This window comes from Capricornis sumatraensis, chromosome 22 (assembly GCF_032405125.1).
Source record: "Capricornis sumatraensis isolate serow.1 chromosome 22, serow.2, whole genome shotgun sequence".
Lineage (NCBI taxonomy): Eukaryota > Metazoa > Chordata > Mammalia > Artiodactyla > Bovidae > Capricornis > Capricornis sumatraensis.
This window is the reverse complement of record NC_091090.1, coordinates 35,119,718-35,138,566: the sequence shown is the minus strand read 5'-3', so window position 1 is coordinate 35,138,566 and position 18,849 is coordinate 35,119,718. Positions and strand designations below refer to the sequence as shown.

At 41.5% G+C, this 18,849-nt stretch overlaps 12 non-coding genes across 12 annotated transcripts; 3 read left to right on the top strand and 9 right to left on the bottom strand.

Annotated features, from left to right (window-relative positions):
- Positions 1–189: 189 nt before the first annotated feature.
- Positions 190–271, bottom strand: TRNAS-GCU (transfer RNA serine (anticodon GCU)). Its single transcript has one exon. It is a non-coding gene; the product is annotated as a tRNA-Ser (tRNA).
- A 1,617-nt stretch (positions 272–1,888) lies between these two features.
- On the bottom strand, positions 1,889–1,960 carry TRNAQ-UUG (transfer RNA glutamine (anticodon UUG)). Its single transcript has one exon. It is a non-coding gene; the product is annotated as a tRNA-Gln (tRNA).
- Positions 1,961–2,457: 497 nt separating this feature from the next.
- TRNAQ-UUG (transfer RNA glutamine (anticodon UUG)) lies at positions 2,458–2,529 on the bottom strand. Its single transcript has one exon. It is a non-coding gene; the product is annotated as a tRNA-Gln (tRNA).
- A 1,079-nt stretch (positions 2,530–3,608) lies between these two features.
- TRNAS-UGA (transfer RNA serine (anticodon UGA)) lies at positions 3,609–3,690 on the bottom strand. Its single transcript has one exon. It is a non-coding gene; the product is annotated as a tRNA-Ser (tRNA).
- Positions 3,691–4,137: 447 nt separating this feature from the next.
- On the bottom strand, positions 4,138–4,209 carry TRNAM-CAU (transfer RNA methionine (anticodon CAU)). The gene has a single exon. It is a non-coding gene; the product is annotated as a tRNA-Met (tRNA).
- A 363-nt stretch (positions 4,210–4,572) lies between these two features.
- TRNAG-GCC (transfer RNA glycine (anticodon GCC)) lies at positions 4,573–4,643 on the bottom strand. The gene has a single exon. It is a non-coding gene; the product is annotated as a tRNA-Gly (tRNA).
- Positions 4,644–8,184: 3,541 nt separating this feature from the next.
- On the bottom strand, positions 8,185–8,256 carry TRNAW-CCA (transfer RNA tryptophan (anticodon CCA)). Its single transcript has one exon. It is a non-coding gene; the product is annotated as a tRNA-Trp (tRNA).
- A 2,726-nt stretch (positions 8,257–10,982) lies between these two features.
- TRNAR-UCG (transfer RNA arginine (anticodon UCG)) lies at positions 10,983–11,055 on the top strand. Its single transcript has one exon. It is a non-coding gene; the product is annotated as a tRNA-Arg (tRNA).
- Positions 11,056–13,647: 2,592 nt separating this feature from the next.
- On the top strand, positions 13,648–13,729 carry TRNAS-AGA (transfer RNA serine (anticodon AGA)). The gene has a single exon. It is a non-coding gene; the product is annotated as a tRNA-Ser (tRNA).
- A 319-nt stretch (positions 13,730–14,048) lies between these two features.
- On the top strand, positions 14,049–14,121 carry TRNAR-ACG (transfer RNA arginine (anticodon ACG)). Its single transcript has one exon. It is a non-coding gene; the product is annotated as a tRNA-Arg (tRNA).
- A 1,992-nt stretch (positions 14,122–16,113) lies between these two features.
- Positions 16,114–16,185, bottom strand: TRNAM-CAU (transfer RNA methionine (anticodon CAU)). Its single transcript has one exon. It is a non-coding gene; the product is annotated as a tRNA-Met (tRNA).
- A 1,060-nt stretch (positions 16,186–17,245) lies between these two features.
- Positions 17,246–17,317, bottom strand: TRNAW-CCA (transfer RNA tryptophan (anticodon CCA)). The gene has a single exon. It is a non-coding gene; the product is annotated as a tRNA-Trp (tRNA).
- Positions 17,318–18,849: the final 1,532 nt, after the last annotated feature.

The following is an 18,849-nucleotide window of genomic DNA, read 5'->3' as shown; positions in this document are numbered from 1 at the left end:
AGCAGAGGCAGCAGTTTCTTAACTCTCTCATCCACGCGACGGATTTCCTAATCTCTCTATAAAAGGGGTTAAAAACATGCGTTACTGGTGGTGAAAGTTACACAGCTCGTCTGTAACGGAACATCAACCTATACCTTGTTCACAAGGCACTAAAACCTCACTCCCACACTACAGCGGGAGGGGACAGGACGACGAGGATGGGATTCGAACCCACGCGTGCAGAGCACAATGGATTAGCAGTCCATCGCCTTAACCACTCGGCCACCTCGTCATCTGCATGGCTCTCTGCCGATAAAATTATATTTCTCTACACAACAGAGTTCTATTTGTGAAATTACATTATTATTTCTTTAACTAATGAAGAAAATGCCTCTTCTCCCTATAAATGGCCCTCTTGCTTTGATAAAGGAAGAAAAAATAAAAGACCACACTCCAAGCCCTAAAGAAAAGAGTATGAAGGATCCTCAAAAGGCTTAAAACTAGGTCTATTTTATGATCCAACAATCCCAGTTTTATTTATCCAAAAGAAATGAAAACAGGATATCAAAACTATATCTGCACTCCTATGTTTATTACAACACTGATTACAGTAGTCAAGATATGGGAAAAAATTGTCAGGAAATGAATAAAATGCGATGTGCGTGTGTGTGTGTGTGTGTGTGTAATGGAATGTTATTCAGCCACAAGAAAGAAGGAAACTCTGCCACTCAAGACAACATGGACCTGGAGGGTGTTATGCTAAGTGAGATAAGACATATAAAGAAAGACAAATACTGTATGATATCACTCATAATATCTAAGAATACGTTACCTTACATGGTAAAAAGAGATTTTGCAGATATGATTAAATTGAGGATTTCAAGATGGAAGAGTACCTGGATTATCCAAGTGGACCCAAAGGAGGATCAGACTCAATAGTAGAAAATCTGAATGCAGAATCAAGAAGCAGTGCATGGAATAGGCCATTAAAATCGAAAAGAGCAAGGAAGTATTCTTGAAGTCTCTTGAAATATTCTTCATTGAAGTCTCCAGAAGAAACATAGACGTTCAGAAACCTTGATTTTACAGTTCTGAACTCCAGAACTGTAAGAAAGTAAATTTGTGTTGTTTTAAGTAACTAAATTTGTGGTCAATTACTACAGCAGCAATAGGAAATTAATGCAGACGTTCTTAAGCACTTCCATGACTAGGGCTTAATAAGCAGGAAGAACTTTGCAGAACTTTTTCTAGAATGCCAGAGGCACACATTTGTGGGGACTCTTATTTTGCTGTCATTGAGAGTATTGGAGGATACATGCTCAAACTGTGGTGAGAAAGTCAACAGAAGGAATTTAGAGTCCCACTGATAGCTGATATTGTTGTATTCAGAGACCAGAGAGTTAACCACTTCACCATGGGACCTTGATATAAGTAACCTTCACAGGAAGATTTATATCCTGGTCAGCTGATCTTTCAAAGGCTTCAGCATAGATTCAGTGGGAACATTAAGAGACAGTGGAGACTACACTGTCCTGTAAAGAGACAGTGGAGACTCTCCGATGACCGATAGCTTAGAATCTTATTGTATATTTTGGACATTTTCTGGTCTGTGTGCACAGTTTTGCAGCCTACAGAGCATTTGCCTGAGCTCCGAAGGAGAAAAGGGTCACAAGTGGGGCCTGTCTTCTGGGACTCGTATAACGGCCTCTGATATATGAACTTGTAATCACTCAAGTACATAGTTCACTTACAGATCTGACCCACTTCATAAGAGTCCCAGAAGGAAGTAAGGGAGGATGCTTCTCCGGAGAAGGATGCCTGAGTGGGAAGGTTATGCCCGGAAACCAATGTGTACATTATCAGTTTGAGGCAAACCAAGAGAAAATTGGCTGACCACCAAAACTAAGGAAGGTCCCACCGAGATTTGAACTCGGATCGCTGGATTCAAAGTCCAGAGTGCTAACCATTACACCATGGGGCCACTACAACCTAGTACCAGCTGAAAGATTTCTGAATATTCATTGAAGAGCCTGTGGTTCTATTCAGGATTTTGTGAATTATAATTTTTATTTTAAATGTATATATATAAAGAATCAGTTGTATCCCAGTCAGCAAAGGATCCAAGAGAAATGCAACCACCAAGGCTCACAGGCACTACGAATTTCTCAGGACCCAGTTCATATTAAAAACTGATGGAACTCGGACCCAGAACTGAGGTCAGGGGTATAAAACGCGAATAGTCAAGCAGACGGCAATCTAAATTACTAGAATCTGAGGAGATTCTGTGGTCCAGAGAAGGAAATGGAGAAGAAAACAACAGATGGGAAATCTCAGATGAATGGATAAAGAAAGTTGTTCGGTAGGACATTGCCTTCTAGCTCAGGGGATGGGGAGTCTAGCCGCACAAGTGCTTAGGTGTCTGGCCTCCTCGAGGTACCACAGTGATTGAAGACACGGGGAGGGAAGGCACCAAAAGTTAGGTCCCACCGAGATTTGAACTCGGATCGCTGGATTCAAAGTCCAGAGTGCTAACCATTACACCATGGGGCCACTACGTGCTCTTGGAGGCAAGCAGTTAGGAACGTGGCTGCAGTGTGTCACATGCACTTTATTCTGATGATTTCTGTCTTGTATGAATGAAGGCCTCATTATCAGTGCTCCGCAATGCGAAAAGCATAGAGCTCACTTTGCTTCCAGTTATTCTCAGAGTCCACGTAGAGTTTGAGTACCTGCCTTCCTTGCAAAATCAAAACTACACTTACTGAATTTCTGACCTGGGCCATGAATGTCTATATATGGTGTCTACACTTAAAAATTCCCTAGGACACGTGTGAATATAGAAAAAGAAGAAAAACGTTCAAGATAAATTAGGAAATTATTGGTAATTTTGAGATTAAGGAAAAATTTTGGAGTATTTTTACAAACTTCTTTTTGCTTCTCAGCATTTCCAAATGGATCGATTGCAGGTTTAATACAAGTTGAACTTTTGTTATATTCATTCTTATTTCTGCAGCATATACCGTGTGCGTATGTCTTAGAGTTTTAGCAAGCGAAACAGTTTTTGGTATGTTTGTTTGTTTGTTTGTTTTAATAAAATTTAGCCAAAATCTGAAAACAGTTTTGAATATTCTTCAACTGGTACTTCCTCCCTACAATCTGGCCTCCTAAATGGAATAATAAGAGGACTCCAGAAGGAAATGTTGGAAATTTCTGTTTGAAATACTGGTTCTGAAACGTCAAAATATTCACGAGTAGAATAGTGATGCCTTGATATAGCCAAATTCTTGGAAGTTCATTAAGGGGAAAACGAGGCAAGCGAGGATCGAAAGTCAGACCTGAACGGAATTTAAGTTCGGAAGATAGTAATTCAAAATGAATTAATGCCTAAGCTTAAACAACAACAACAACAAAAATCTTTATAATGGTCTCAGAAATACCTAGCGTTTACCAAAGTAAATTTCAAAGATTTTCTCTACAGACAGTTATACTAGGGGACTAAAATTTCCTCCATCCAATTTTATGGAGAAAGATAATAATCAGGGAAACAGTATATTTCGTGTTAAGTTCCCACAGTTGGTACTTGGACCTGGAGAGGAGGGGGTAAAAAAAAAAAAAAAAAAGAAACGCTACGTAGCCGGCAGGATTCGAACCTGCGCGGGGAGACCCCAATGGATTTCAAGTCCATCGCCTTAACCACTCGGCCACGACTACATAACTGATTAGATTGTCTAGATATATTCCCATGAGGAATACCTTGCCTGTTACAAACGTCCTTTCATTTTAACAGCTGTTCTGGAATGCCTGTCATCATGATAAAAATATCAACAATTTGAAGATTGAAATGTTGGTTACAGACTTTATCACAAAATGTAACCTTTGTCTGATGTACAAGATAGCAGAGATTTTACGAAGGTCACATTCCAACCCCTACGAGGTGTAGTGGTCCCCAAATCTGAGAGATTAAATTCCAACAGATTTACCAGACATAAAGAATAAGCTTTACCTCCGTTAAAAATGGGAAAGAGGTATTTCTAACAAGCAACTTTAGCGATTCTTACACATCCAGAGCTAGTCCACAAGCTAGACGTGATAGTCTGTTGTAAAAGCATTCAGTCCCTTCTAAGATCAGGTTTCAATCAACAAAAAAGACACCGCAAATAGCAGAGGATGGTTTCGATCCATCGACCTCTGGGTTATGGGCCCAGCACGCTTCCGCTGCGCCACTCTGCTAACACGAGAATTCTGTTTTTTAATTCATTTTCAAGGGAATAAATTTTGGCACTTTCTTAGATCTAAGATATTATGAATATCTTTCTAAAGCTGCTTCGAAGAGTAGGAATACTGCATATGTGTCTCTACGTGGCCACATTCCGCCTCCAAATACCACCTACTCAGAAATCACTTTCTAAAGACTGCTATCAACTGAGGTTTGCTTGGTTGTTGGAAAACCAAATGCATGCCAATAGGTATAATTTATAAAATTGAAATTGTAAATTTACAAAGGTGAAATTGTAAATTACCAGTAAATTACCAGAAGTGCACTTACCTTAAAAATACTTTTTGTTTGTGGCTTTTCGGGAAAAATAAATTTGATGCATTGGCCGGGAATCGAACCCGGGCCTCCCGCGTGGCAGGCGAGAATTCTACCACTGAACCACCAATGCCTTGATGAGCTCTATGGTCTTTATTTCTTTCATATAATTATCTTATTCCTAAATTCTGGAGAAAGTAATGAGGATGTGTATTTTCTTTCCCCAGAATGTTCCTAAATCCCATCAAATAACAGATTACATCTAAATATTCTGGGAAAACCTGTGAACTAGAAGGAAACTGACACTGCTGATATGTGACTTGGAGTCTTTTGAAAATGAAAAATACCTATAAACCCCCGACATATAAAAATGTCTTTCTCCATCCCTTCCTCAATTTATATCTTTAAAGAAAACACTTTCTGAAAGTTTCTCATTAAGGCTGAAAGCCAGTTCATTTACGTACTAGGCCAACGTGCTCAATTCAAGTTTGAAGCACCAAGTTGCTTCATTTTGGAAAAAAGACCTTCTATTGTCATTCTGTTTATGGAGACCCAAGTTTGGCAGGGAGGATATTGTCAAAGGAAGCAGGATAAAAATGAAAATAATAAAGGAAAAAATAATTCTCCCACTTCCTTCTCCTTACTTGCTCCTGTAGACAGCTTGCCGAGGTCACTGTGGCACTTTGGAAGCAAAAGACAAATGGGGCCTAGAAACAAATCCTGTGTTTCAGGACTTTTCAGCTGGTTTGGAGGAAAAAAACAACACACAGAAAACCACTGATAATCAATGAAAATAATCTCTACTGAAATGACTCTTGAGTGTGCACTTTAGGGAAGTAGCAGAATCTGACAGCCTGGATTATTAAAGCATGTGAAAACCCAGGAATTTTTTCCACTCTAGAAATCTCCACTTCTTCAGAATAGAGAAATTGCAATATTTAATAGGTGGCTATGATTAGCATACTTTGAAGGGGAAGAATGGCAAAAAGCCTTTTAGTAAATTAAGAGGTTACTAATGTTGATCTTAAAGGAAGAATCCAGGCCATAAATTAGGTTCTTCCAAATCCTAGCAACAGAATAATATATAACTGGACAGTATGAAAGATATAAATAAATTCAGCCAAGTTTCCTAATTTGTTTATTCATATGTAAATAGAGCCTAGCAGAGTTGAATGTAAGTCATTCAACTTACATTCCTCCAGGGGTTGTAAAAATAAAATAAAATGATGCCTATTGAACCCTTAAAAATAGTATAAAGCTATCAGATAAGTATTAGCCACTGATTTTTATTTCATGGAACTTTTTAATGAACCACTGGGAGTCAGAATTTGTATCTTCTATTATAAACAGAAATCTTTGGTGTAATGCACATAGTTGGTGCTCACATTAGTTGTACTGAATTGATTACATACTGTAGGTTATTTTAGAACAAATATTTAAAAGTATGTTCTTTGTTATAAAAGTAATCTTTACAATGTGCACTCTTTCCTCAGATTTCATTTGGTTTAGATGCTAAGTCATATCCAACTCTTGGGACCCCATGAACTGTATGGGGTATACTCTGTCCATGGGATTCTCCAGGCAGGAATACTGGAGTGGGTTGCCTGTTTCCTTCTCCAGAGAATCTTCACGACTCAGGGATCAAACCCAGGTCTCCTGCATTGGAGGCAGGTTCTTTACCAACTTAGCTACAAGGGAACTCCTTGCTACCTCCTCAGAACGTCATCCGTAACCTCATTGAAAAACAAAGCTGAGGTTATTGGACTAGCGAGAACATTATGTCAGGAATCTCTATAGTGACTCAGAGTGAGAAGGTAAAATTGAGCTATTTAGTGAGATTTTCAAAATCCGGATTTTTGGTGAGTAAGGATTTGATAAGGATCGTAATATATATTAGCATTGATAGACACAGGAGATGATTTTGAGATAAAACGTACTCATTGTCTACTGCTGTGTAACGAATTACCCTAAAACTTAGTGGCTTAAAACAACAAACATTTACTATCTCATATTTTCTGTGGATCTGGAATGCAGGAGTGGCTTACCCACGTTGGAGTCTCTTCAGTTCAGTTCAGTTCAGTCGCTCAGTCCTGTCCGACTCTCTGCAACCCCATGAATCGCAGCCCACCAGGCCTCCCTATCCATCACCAACTCCCGGAGTTCACCCAAACTCATGTCCATCGAGTCGGTAATGCCATCCAGCCATCTCATCCTCTGTCGTCCCCTTCTCCTCCTGCCCCCGATCTCTCCCAGCATCTGAGTCTTTTCCAATGAGTCAACTCTTCACACGAGGTGGCCAAAGTATTGGAGTTTCAGCTTTAGCATCATTCCTTCCAAAGAATACTCAGGGCTGATCTCCTTTAGAATGGACTGGTTGGATCTCCTTGCAGTCCAAGGGACTCTCAAGAGTCTTCTGCTATATCACAGTTCAAAAGCATCGATCCTTCGGTGCTCAGCTTTCTTCATAGTCCAACTCTCACATCCATACAAGACCACTGGAAAAACCATAGCCTTGACTAGACGGACCTTTGTTGGCAAAGTAATGTCTCTGCTTTTTAATATGCTATCTAGGTTGGTCTAGTCAAGGCTATGGTTTTTCCAGTGGTCATGTATGGATGTGAGAGTTGGACTGTGAAGAAAGCTGAGGGCCGAAGAATTGATGCTTTTGAACTGTGGTGTTGGAGAAGACTCCTGAGAGTCCCTTGGACTGCAAGGAGATCCAACCAGTCCATTCTAAAGGAGATCAGCCCTGAGTATTCTTTGGAAGGAATGATGCTACAGCTGAAACTCCAATACTTTGGCCACCTCCTGTGAAGAGTTGACTCATTAGAAAAGACTTTGATGCTGGGAGGGATTGGGGGCAGGAGGAGAAGGGGACGACAGAAGATGAGATGGCTGGATGGCATCACCGACTGGATGGACATGAGTTTGGGTGAACTCCGGGAGTTGGTGATGGACAGGGAGGCCTGGCGTGCTGCGTTTCATCGGGTCGCAGAGAGTCGGACACGACTGAATGACTGAACTGAACTGACTGAACTGAGGTTGGTCATAACTTTCCTTCCAAGGAGTAAGCGTCTTTTAATTTCATGACTGCAATCACCATCTGCAGTGATTTTGGAGCCCCCCAAAATAAAGTCTGCCACTGTTTCTACTGTTTCCCCATCTATTTCCCATGAAATGATAGGACCAGATGCCATGATCTTAGTTTTCTGAATGTTGAGCTTTAAGCCAACTTTTTCACTCTCCTCTTTCACTTTCATCAAGAGGCTTTTTAGTCTCTTGCTGCTGCTGCTAAGTCACTTCAGTCGTCTTACAAGGTAGCAAACAGGATGTCGACAAGAGCTACAGACATCTACTTACTTGGGGCTGCAGTATATACCTCTTCCCCTCTTCCTCCCCCTTCTCTTCCTCTGCCATCTTCTTTCCCCTAACCCCCCTCTCCATCTCCTCCACCTCCTTCATCATTTCCATGCATTTACTTACTCTTCGTATTCCTGAAAAACAAAATAAAAATCATAAGCTTGATGCCTTAAGTTGATCTACATTCTCTTTACTTCTATTTGCCAGATGATCTTCAATAGCTTCTGGGAAGAGGTTCCTCTTCAAGAAATTGCGTGAGTCAAACACAAACTGGCCAGCAACTTTGTGAAAGAAAGCTCCCTTTCCCCAAAAGTTGACCCCGACGTGATTTGAACACGCAACCTTCTGATCTGGAGTCAGACACGCTACCGTTGCGCCACGAGGTCACGAGTGAAAGGTGGACTCTATTCTAAATTAGGATTTAAATAATGCCTTCTCCTCGCCCCCAGGTCCTAAAGATTTATCTTTTTATTGGTAAACTTGATTATTTTTCTCCCCACTATTCATAGTTTCACTTATGCTTGGTAGAGAAAGATAAGCAAGATTAAATATTAATTCAAAAGCTCCAGTGCTCCGCATAGGGGAAACTCATTGGTTTCTCACTTTCTATCTTTCCACCTCTCGAAACTTTCCCGTCTTGAGAATAACTGTGTACGTACTCAGCTTAGATCCACAATGAAACAGGATTAAGAACTGCCACTATTTTCGAACAACCATTTTTCCTATAAATTCACTAGACCTCAGTTCAGTTCAGTACCTTCGCTCAGTCATGTCTGACTCTTTGCGACCCCATGGACTGCAGCACGCCAGGCCTCCCCGTCCATCACCAACTCCCAGAATTTACTCAAACTCATGTCCATTAAGTCGGTGATGCCCTCCAACCATCTCATCCTCTGTCGTCCCCTTCTCCTCCTGCCTTCAATCTTTCCCAGCATCAGGGTCTTTCTTCTCAAAAAGATTCCCAGCCTTCCCTGCCCTACGGTGTCCAGTCCTTGACCCTGCACCCGCCACCCTGTCCCACACACCTCTCCTACCTCAGCTCTCACCTGGTCCCATTATTCAACCTGGTAAAAAAGCTGCTTTATCCTCAAAAGTGTAGCATAGATGGCTTATCCTCCTGACACCCTCACTTCTCACTGGAATTCCGAGAGCCTTCTGCTCTCTATACTGTACACTTGCCATTCAGTTCACAACGAAAAGCACATTGCTAATATCTACTGAGTTCTTAGCATTTTCTACCAGTTCTGTGTAGAGCCTCTTCTAGCCAGTGATTCTTAAAAAGTGTTCACGGACTAGGACCGCTTGCATCAGCTGTGAACCTGTTAGCGAAACAAGTCCTTGGCCACACCCCAAGCCTACAAAATCAGGTCTGGAGGCGGACCCCAGCAGCCTTTGTTTTAACATAACCTCCCCCTGATCGTGATGAAGGGGAAAGCTTGAGAATCACTGCCTGAGCCTGGCAACTCTATACTTTACTTACTCAAAATAATAATAATTTTCCGTTTTCTTACAGGATGGTGGAGAGGCAAGGTGATATTAGTTTGTTGCCATAGCAAAGTACCACTAATTGGATGGCTTAAGCAACGATTTATCTTCTCACAGTTCTGGAGGCTAGAAGTTCAAGAACAACCCTGTCAATGGGTTTATAGATGGCAGTTCTTCTCCTTGGGTCTTCACGTGGTCTTTCCTCTGTGTGTTTGTGTCCTGATATTTTTGAAATAAGGACACCAGTCATTGTATCAGGGCTTACCCATATGACCTTTTTTACTTTAGTTACTTTTTAAAAAGCCCTGTCTCCAAACAAAGTCATATCTGAGGTATTGAGGTGTTAGAGCTTCGACATATGAGGCGCGGGTGGGAGTAGGGGAAGCAGACAGGAGGACACAATTCAGCTCCTAATAGCCAGTTTCCAGGTGAAGCTGCTGCTGCTGCTGCTAAGTCGCTTCAGTCGTGTCCGACTCTGCGCGACCCCATAGACGGCAGCCCACCAGGCTCCGCCGTCCCTGGGATTCTCCAGGCAAGAATGCTGGAGTGGGGTGCCATTTTCTTCTCCAGTGCATGAAAGTGAAAAGTCAAAGTGAAGTCACTCAGTCGTGTCCGACTCAGTGACCCTGTGGACTTGCAGCCCACCAGGCTCCTCCGTCCATGGGATTTTCCAGGCAAGAGTACTGGAGTGGGGTGCCACTGCCTTCTCCGCCCGGTGAAGCTACTACTGACAATTCCTGAGCCTGGCAAGGGGCGTGACGATGGAGGTTCTGTGGTGTGTATCCGATTGCCTCTTCACTTTTCCTATACAATGTGTTTAGAATTCAGCTTTCTGGGGTCTGACAAGTCAACAAAGTATCACACTTCAATCAGCTTTCCAGATGCCAAGTTTCTTACTATTGCCTCCTCTCCCGAAATTTCGATCCTAGTTGAATTTAGGTTTGGGGGCTGTTTTGAGTGGGATTTGTAGAGTGCACACAAGCAAATTCTTGTCTTTCATCCACAATCTTTACCTGAAAGCCCCCCGCAAGGCAGCGGTGGTCCCCTGAGTAAATTTGCAATCCAGCTCTATTCCTCTCCTTCAGCTCTCAGCTCAAGCATTCCTTCCCTACTGTGGCCTTTCTCCCAGATTCACATCAAAAGATAAAGCACTCTATTATTAGCATCATCTCCTTGTTTTAACTTTAGAGTATTTTTAACCCTCAGGTTCAACCTATTTCCCCAACTAGATGGTAGGATTTTTGAGGAGCTGGAAATGTCCTTGTTTGCAATAATACTCTCACTATCTTACAATTATGGGCTTCCCGTGGGGTCGCTAAGAGTCACGACTGAGCGACTTCACTTTCACTTTTCACTTTCATGCATTGGAGAAGGAAATGGCAACCCACTCCAGTGTTCTTGCCTAGAGAATCCCAGGGACGGAGGAGCCTGGTGGGCTGCCGTCTATGGGGTCGCACAGAGTCGGACACGACTGAAGCGACTTAGCAGCAGCAGCAGCAGCAGTTGGTGGCTCAGCTGTAAAGAATCTGTCTGCCGATGCAAGAAAACTATAATAACATGCTACAAGGATAGTTGAGATTGTTTTCCTTCAATGAATTATCCAAACACAGCGCTGCAGTCATGGCGGGACCACGTGGCCTAATGGATAAGGCGTCTGACTTCGGATCAGAAGATTGAGGGTTCGAATCCCTTCGTGGTTGCTATGGCGCTTAAATTATTACTACTCAGAAACTGTAAACTTTCATAACGATCGTTCTTAAAAATCCAATTTTCTTGGTTAAAGTCCGTAATCAGAAATCTCCTTTTCTCCTGAATAGTTTTATCCTCCATGCATTTCTGCTTAACACCCTTTCCTTTGGTTTATGTTTCTTTTTACTCCTCCAATGTCTATTCCTCTATCCACAGTATCTATCATCTATCCCGGTCTGCTCTTCTCAAAATTTGGTCCTCGAACCAATGCCAACATCGAGGAGCTTCCTAGAAATGCAAACTTTCCCAGCTTGTCCTGGTTCCCTCTCAGCGCTATACTTGAACTACAAAATTAGAATTTTGGGAGTTGGGCTCAGGAATCTGGTAACAATTATTGAATCTGGGTGGTGGGTATATAGATAATTCCCGTTCTTTCAACTTTTTTAAATGTTTGAAATTTTTTACAGTAAAAGTTTAATTAAAGAAAAAAAAGGGGGTGGGGGTAGGCGGGACTGACAGAAGCTGTTCTGTTTAAACAAAAGCCCTGGGAGAAGAGCACAGGGCTCCTAGGATACAAGACAGAGGGTCTACATCAAGAAACCAGCATTGTGCGAGGTAGAGCAGATCCTTTCTTGCCTCGGGAATCCAGGCCCCCTTGACAAAGACTCTGATGCTGGGAGAGATTGGGGGCAGGAGGAGAAGGGGACGACCGAGGATGAGATGGCTGGATGGCATCACGGACTCGATGGACGTGAGTCTGAGTGAACTCCGGGAGATGGTGATGGACAGGGAGGCCTGGCGTGCTGCGATTCATGGGGTCGCAGAGAGTCGGACACGACTGAGCGACTGAACTGAGCTGAACTGAATTGAAACTACATCTCCAATGTGTTCTCTCTCACTGCTCTCCCTCCTTCTCCCCATCCAAAAAAGCAACATTCCAGCCAGATAACACTTTTTTATTTATCTCATATTCCACGAGTTTTAAGTCCAGAACACTGCTCCCGTCTCCAATTTGGCTCACTTTCACACATCCTTCAGATCTAAGTTTAAACATGATTCAGAATATCCATTTGGCCAGAGATAAGGTATAATTGGAATATTTCTTCATGAAACTTAGTGTTTAATGAGTGACTCTCCAGGCAACCACCTAAGATATTCATCATTGGGATCTACATTCTTCCTGTGGGCTTCTAAGTCACCGCGGACCTCTCACTTATCAAACTCAATGGTGAATACTCACTTTTGTAATTGTTCACTCTGAAAATTTCTCAGAACAGTAGCCATATTTTTGTGGCTCTCCACTGAACAAGCAGCACCTAGCAAAGTGTTTATCCTGTGATTGTGCCCAGAATACAAAGTTTGAAACAATGAAGAAATGAATGAATCTCTTCAGGGACAAGGGACCAGAAAACTTTCAAGAAATTGTTGCAGTTGAGCCTATGAGAAACTGTTGGAACCTGATCTTAGAAAATGGATTTGACACTTGGGAGGAAAAGCCAGATTGAAAAACAGTTCCAAGGTTGAACCAAAGACCTGGAAACCTGTGGCCTCTGGAGAGGGAGTTAGAGAACAGATAAAAGCGGAGTTCTGAGTCTTTGGTTTTGGTACCTGGGTGCTCCTGTTAAACAAAAATCTAGGTTGTTGGAGAAGACTCAAGTTTAGAAGGAAAGAATGGAGCTTTCATTTGGGGATGTGTTGCTTTTGAGATGCACATGGACATGCAACAAGAAGTAACTAGGACAACTGTATTTTCTGGAGCCCAGACATGAGGTCTGAGCGGCAGGAGGTAATTTTCAACCGATCAGCACATAAGCAGTGGTTTATCAATCATGCCCTGTCCTCCCTCTGTTCATGAAATAGAGTTGATGAAATACAGAAATCTTCTCCTTGTACACTAACACACCCACATGCATGCATATACAGTTAAGATTGTGGTAATGGTTGTGTAGTTTCTGAAAAGTGAAGATCCTGGGGTTCTGGTCTTGTTTTGGAAGTGGTCTCTGCAAATACTTTTAAACATTATCTGTAGAGTATTAGATACTCTGAGAAAAAAGTCCCATGCCATGAAGTGGATTTGATTCTCAGAAATATTTTCATATTACTATTTTATTCAAAAATATTCTACCTACTGCTTTAAAATATTTTGAGCTTTACAAAGAGATGGGAGATCGGGCTTCATGGGGAATCTTTTGATAGATCCTTATTCTTGAACTTAAAAATAACAGTTACAAAAGCTGCTGACATTTGTTGAGCCCTTTCTATATTCCAGGCACTAGATTAAATGTCTGAAGACATAGAGTGTCTGTAAGGAACAGCTGTGCCAGATTATTTATTGAGCATTAATTTCCTACTACAGCAGAAATAAGAGTTTGTGTTTTTTTTTTTAAACTGTTGCAATATATGGCGATTTGCTTTCTAGAAAAAGACCATTCTCAGTTTACTACATGCTGGAAATAAAGTTGGTTGACTCCTCTTCGATTTTATCAACTATTAATGGAACTTATCATTTTTGTTTTGCCCTTTTTAATGACTAAATACTGAAGTTGCTTAAAATAAGTGTTACATAGTAACATGGAGAACATTGAAAGTGACTATGTACATATGTAGTCGTGGCCGAGTGGTTAAGGCGATGGACTAGAAATCCATTGGGGTCTCCCCGCGCAGGTTCGAATCCTGCCGACTACGAGTTAATTTTTCCTCCTTTATAGCATAATAAAATTTCCATCTAGTCTGATTTACCTTCAATTTCAAGACACTTTTTAAAATATTAAACACTCTCTCAGACCTTTTACAAATCACATCAAAACAGAGTTCTCATAGACCACGAAGGAGGCATATTTTATGAGTTAGAAAAAAGAACCAGTAAGACTTTCTTCTATTTCAGTTCTGAGCTTTCTCAGGTTCTCAAACCGAAAGGAAAGATTTCACACATTCATATTTAAAGCAACAGTGATGCCACAACTTCCCTTTTTCTAAAACTGTAAGTCTTTCTCTTCTCGTGGGTGGGCCAGTGGCGCAATGGATAACGCGTCTGACTACGGATCAGAAGATTCCAGGTTCGACTCCTGGCTGGCTCGTTGCTTTTTATAATGTCCTTTCTGTAAATTCCACAAATCCCCTTCTTCTCCAGGCCTCCGTGTTAAATTTTTCTAATTTTCTATTTATTTTACAATATCACTGCATTCAAAATGACAGAAGTGTTAATACACAGGCTTTAGCTATAGCTCGCTATTCTTCTTTTACATACATAAATTTTCTTTAAATCACATCACTAAATTGTTTTTGAAACTGACGAAAACTTACTTAGTTGTATGAGGAAAACATAAAAGAGGGAACACCTTTCAAATGCATCATTCTCAAAGAGTTAAGATTGAAAGTCTCACAAAGAGAAGATTTCTTGATAGCAATTTTTTCTTCTCTCTTTTTTTTTTAAGATTTAGTTTTTTAGAACAATTACTAGTTCACAGCAAAATTGACAGAAAGGTGCACACACCTTCTCACACATGTATAGTCTTCCCCATCATCAACAGAGTGGGTACACTTGTTAGAAATGATGAGTCTACTGTGGACTGATGTCAATAGTTTTCATTACAATTGGCCCCTGATGTTGTGCCTTCTAAAGGTTTAAACAAATGTAGAATCATAAAGGAAATCAACCCTGAGTATTTATTGGAAGGAGTGATGCTGAAGCTGAGCTCCAACACTTTGGCCACCTGATGCAAAGGGCTGACTCATTGGAAAAAACCCTAATGCTGGGAAAGATCGAGGGCAGGAGGGAAAGGGGATGACAGAGGATGAGATGGTTGGATGGCATCACTGACTCAATGGACATGAGTTTGAGCAAGCTCCGGGAGATAGCAAAGGACAAGGAAGCAGGTGTACTACAGTACGTGCGTGCATGCGTGCTTAGTCGCTTCAGTTGTGTTTGACTCCCTGCGACCCCATGGACCATGGCCTGCCAGGCTCCTCTCTCCAAGGTATTCTCCAGGCAAGAATACAGCAGTGGGTTGCCGTTTCCTTCTCCAATTCTGACCATGGGGTTGCAAAAAGTCAGACATGACTGAGTGAACAACAGAAAGGCATGTATCTATCCATTGTTACAGCATCTCACAGAGGATTCTCACTGCCTGAAAAATCCTCTCTGCTTGGCCTATTCATCCTTCTTCCTCTCACCAACCCCTGGCAACCAATGATGATTTTACTGTTTCTGTAGTTTTGCCTTTTCTAGGATGTCATATATTGGAATGATATGGTACGTACAGCCTTTCAGATGGGCTTATTTCACTTCGTAATATGCATTTAAGGTTTCTCCATGTCTTCTCATGGCTTAGTAGCTCATTTCTTCTTAAGGCTGAATAATATTTCATTGTCTGCTTGTACCACAGTTTATGCATTCACCTACTGAAAGGCATTTTGGTTGCTTCCAAGATTTGGCAATTAAGAATAAACTTGTTATAAACAACTGTGTGCAGGCTTTTGTGTAGACAAAAGTTTCAACTCCATTCCTTTGGGCAATTTAATAAGGAAGGCTATTGCTGGATCATATGAACTGGCAAACTGTCTTCCACAGTGGTTGTACAATTTTGTATTCCAACTAGCACTGAATGACAGTCCTTGTTACTCCATCTCCTCACCAGCATTTGATGTTCAGTGTCCTGGATTACTCTGGCCACCTGATGCGAAGAGCTGACTCATTGGAAAAGACCCTGAAGCAGGGAAAGATTGAGGACAGGAGGAGAAGGGGACGACAGAGAATGAGATGGTTGGATGGCATCACCCACTCAATGGACATGAGTTTGAGCAAACTCCAGGAGATAGCGAAGGACAGGGAAGCCTGGCATACTGCGATCCATGGGGTCGCAAAGAGTTGGATACGACTGACAGACTGAAAAACAACAATAGTTGTGTAGCGGTATCTCACAGTTACTTTGTTCTCAAGATATATGCTTTTCATGTGCTTAAAAAGCGGGCCAAACACCTCACTAAAGGAGATATAGAAAGCCAAATTTTCTTAATAAAGTCTCTTCTATACTCTCAAAATTCTTTTCAGAAGGAAAAAAAGCTTATCTTAGCAGAGGATGGTTTCGATCCATCGGCCTCTGGGTTATGGGCCCAGCACGCTCCCGCTGCGCCACTCTGCTGCAATAAATTGTACACTCATACTTAGTATTCAGCTTTCTGCAGACTTTTTTTTTTTTCAACTCTACAGAGCTGAGTGTTTTTAACTGTTTTTCTTTGTTTCTGTCTGTCTCTCTCTTTCCCCCAGAGCAGTAATCTCTGTTATAATGTGATGCCCAAGGGCCTAAACTAACTGCTAAGAAAAGTGTTAATAAGAAATAGAGAACGAGTCTTTTGGATACTCTTCCTCCACGCCCAAAGGCATGCTTAGATGCAATGTCTGTTCCCATGTGCTATGTGAACATGTACATTACATCTATAACAAAATATCTGCTGATATTCCATATGTCATCTTTTAAAGCCATTCTAAGTTATACAAAGTAACAGGTTCTGATGAAATAAGTGTGCTTTCCTTTTCTTCTGCACTGTAATGTAATGGTTCATAATCTGTTGGAGGGTGCTCGAGTCCCAGGTAAGAAAAAAATACACAGTCCTGCACATTTTTAAAACAAGAGAGTTTTAAGGAGTTCTTAGAACTTCTAGCCCAGAGGACTACTTTTTCTGATGTAATGGTTCATTTCCTCTAGTCTCAATTTGGCAAACCAAACAAAAACTTATGTTCAGGTTTTCTGCATCTGGAAATGAACTGACTTCTTGCTTTGTTGGAGTAGGGGAATTGCAGAGAGCCAAGATTCTGCTTGCAGTGTAACCTTTCTGGCAAGGAAAAGCTGATCCAGGTGTGAAGCAGGAAATGTCAGAAGATGTGGGAAGCTTCTGACCATTGGAGAGAGAGATGTGGATAAGGAAATGGGTCAGGGAGCACAGAAGTGAGTGTGGAGAGACTGCTGGGAGTTGGCAAAGACTGAAATTCAGGACGTTTGCAGTAAAAGAAAAAATGTCTTTTGCAGAAAAGAATAAAAATGTCTTTATGGACCCAGAAATAAACCCCCCAAGCACAGTTATAGTGTACACCTGCCTATTTACCTACTTTGTAAAGGGCAGCGTTAAGGGCAGCTAGCATTGGAGAAGACATCTTTTTCCCCTCCAAGTTTCAGACCAGTGCATCCCAGACAGTAAAACAACTGACCCCGACGTGATTTGAACACGCAACCTTCTGATCTGGAGTCAGACGCGCTACCGTTGCGCCACGAGGTCCTGCGGGGGCCCCTGCCTCCTTTGCTTGTCAACCTGATCTATGAAATTAGTTATCGGTATTCAGTGAAGACCATGCAGCTGGATACAAAATAATGCCTGGTGGTCTCCTGGATTAAAACAGCATTCCATTCAATCACTTACTGATTCTCTGCCTCTGAAAATGCTTCTATTTCCAATGCTTCCTATTCTATTTCCTTCCTTTTCTTGCCTAATTTTCTCCATATACATCAAAAATAGACGTTCGGGGTTGTTTTGTTTTCGTTTCTGTCTTTTTAGAAATAATAGACATTCGGTTTAAAGTCGGGCGTTCTGAGTTTGAGTAAGAGTAACAAAGAGTGCCCTCCCTTCATCCCTTAGCCCTCCCCCTAATCAGGGACGCTGATCAGGGTTTTGAATTTGTTACCAAAGTTGATGGTAGTTGCTAACCACATACTAGTGTTTCGAGGAAACGAATTTCGGGGCCGGCCGGTTTAACTGTGCAGCTCCTATCTGCGAATTAATATCGTCTTCTTAAACCCATTCTTGTGCTTCGTTGAAATGATCAATTTCACATTGCAAGAGTTCTTCCGAATCTGAACACTGTATCTGAAACTGCCCCTAAGAAGGGCAAGAAACCTTGTGTTTTTTGTTTGTTTGTTTGTTTGTTTGTTTTGTCCGAGGAAACCAGTGGTTCTGGCACCGTGGTTAGGCTGGTTAAAGCACCTGTCTGAGAAACTGCAGTTGGGTGTCGAATCTCAATGAGATTATTTTCCAAGATCTAAATAGTAGAGAGGTCTCTTTGAACTCCTAGAAAAAGATATTCTGAAAAATGAATCTTGAGCTCTGGACTCATTTTTCAAGATTAAGAAAAGGAAACTTTAATTTTCAGTGTCCTTTTTATACTAGTGGGTCATTTTTCAGAATGTCCGGTCCAGGAGTCCCAAAATTGCATACCTCTGACTGTCTCTATCTCTTTTCCTTGTTTTTCCTAGGCTAGATGCTGCATACTATATATCAGCATCTAGTATACCATATATTTTACTTATATATGTATTTACTACCCATTAAAATTAACTAGACTAAAAGCTAAGGTACAGCCTCTTCCGGGATCCATCTGAGTGGTCAGCTTGCACTCCACTTAATATACCCCCTTTGGCTACCACATCCACCTCACCACCACCCCCTGGCTACTGCTACCCGCTAAGAACAAACACCAGGAAGTTTACCTGGGGGGTGGTATTGGTCTAAGAACTCAGGCTCTCAGAACTGATATATGTCCCTCCTTTTGGTTGTAGATCCTCTGTGATGCTGAATATAGGATAACTTATTGTAGCAGAGGCTGCTAGAGTAGTTACCAGTCTGTTTCTTTTTCTTATTGGGCATACAATTGTCTTTTTTCCTTTGGGATGCTATCACAAAAATATCATAGAGTAGGTTGCTTAAGCAAACAAAAAAAATTATTTTTCACGTTCTGGAGGGCTGCAAAGTCCAAGATCAAGGCATCAGCTGTTTAGTATGACTGTGTCTTTACATGGTGGAAGGAGCCAGGGAGT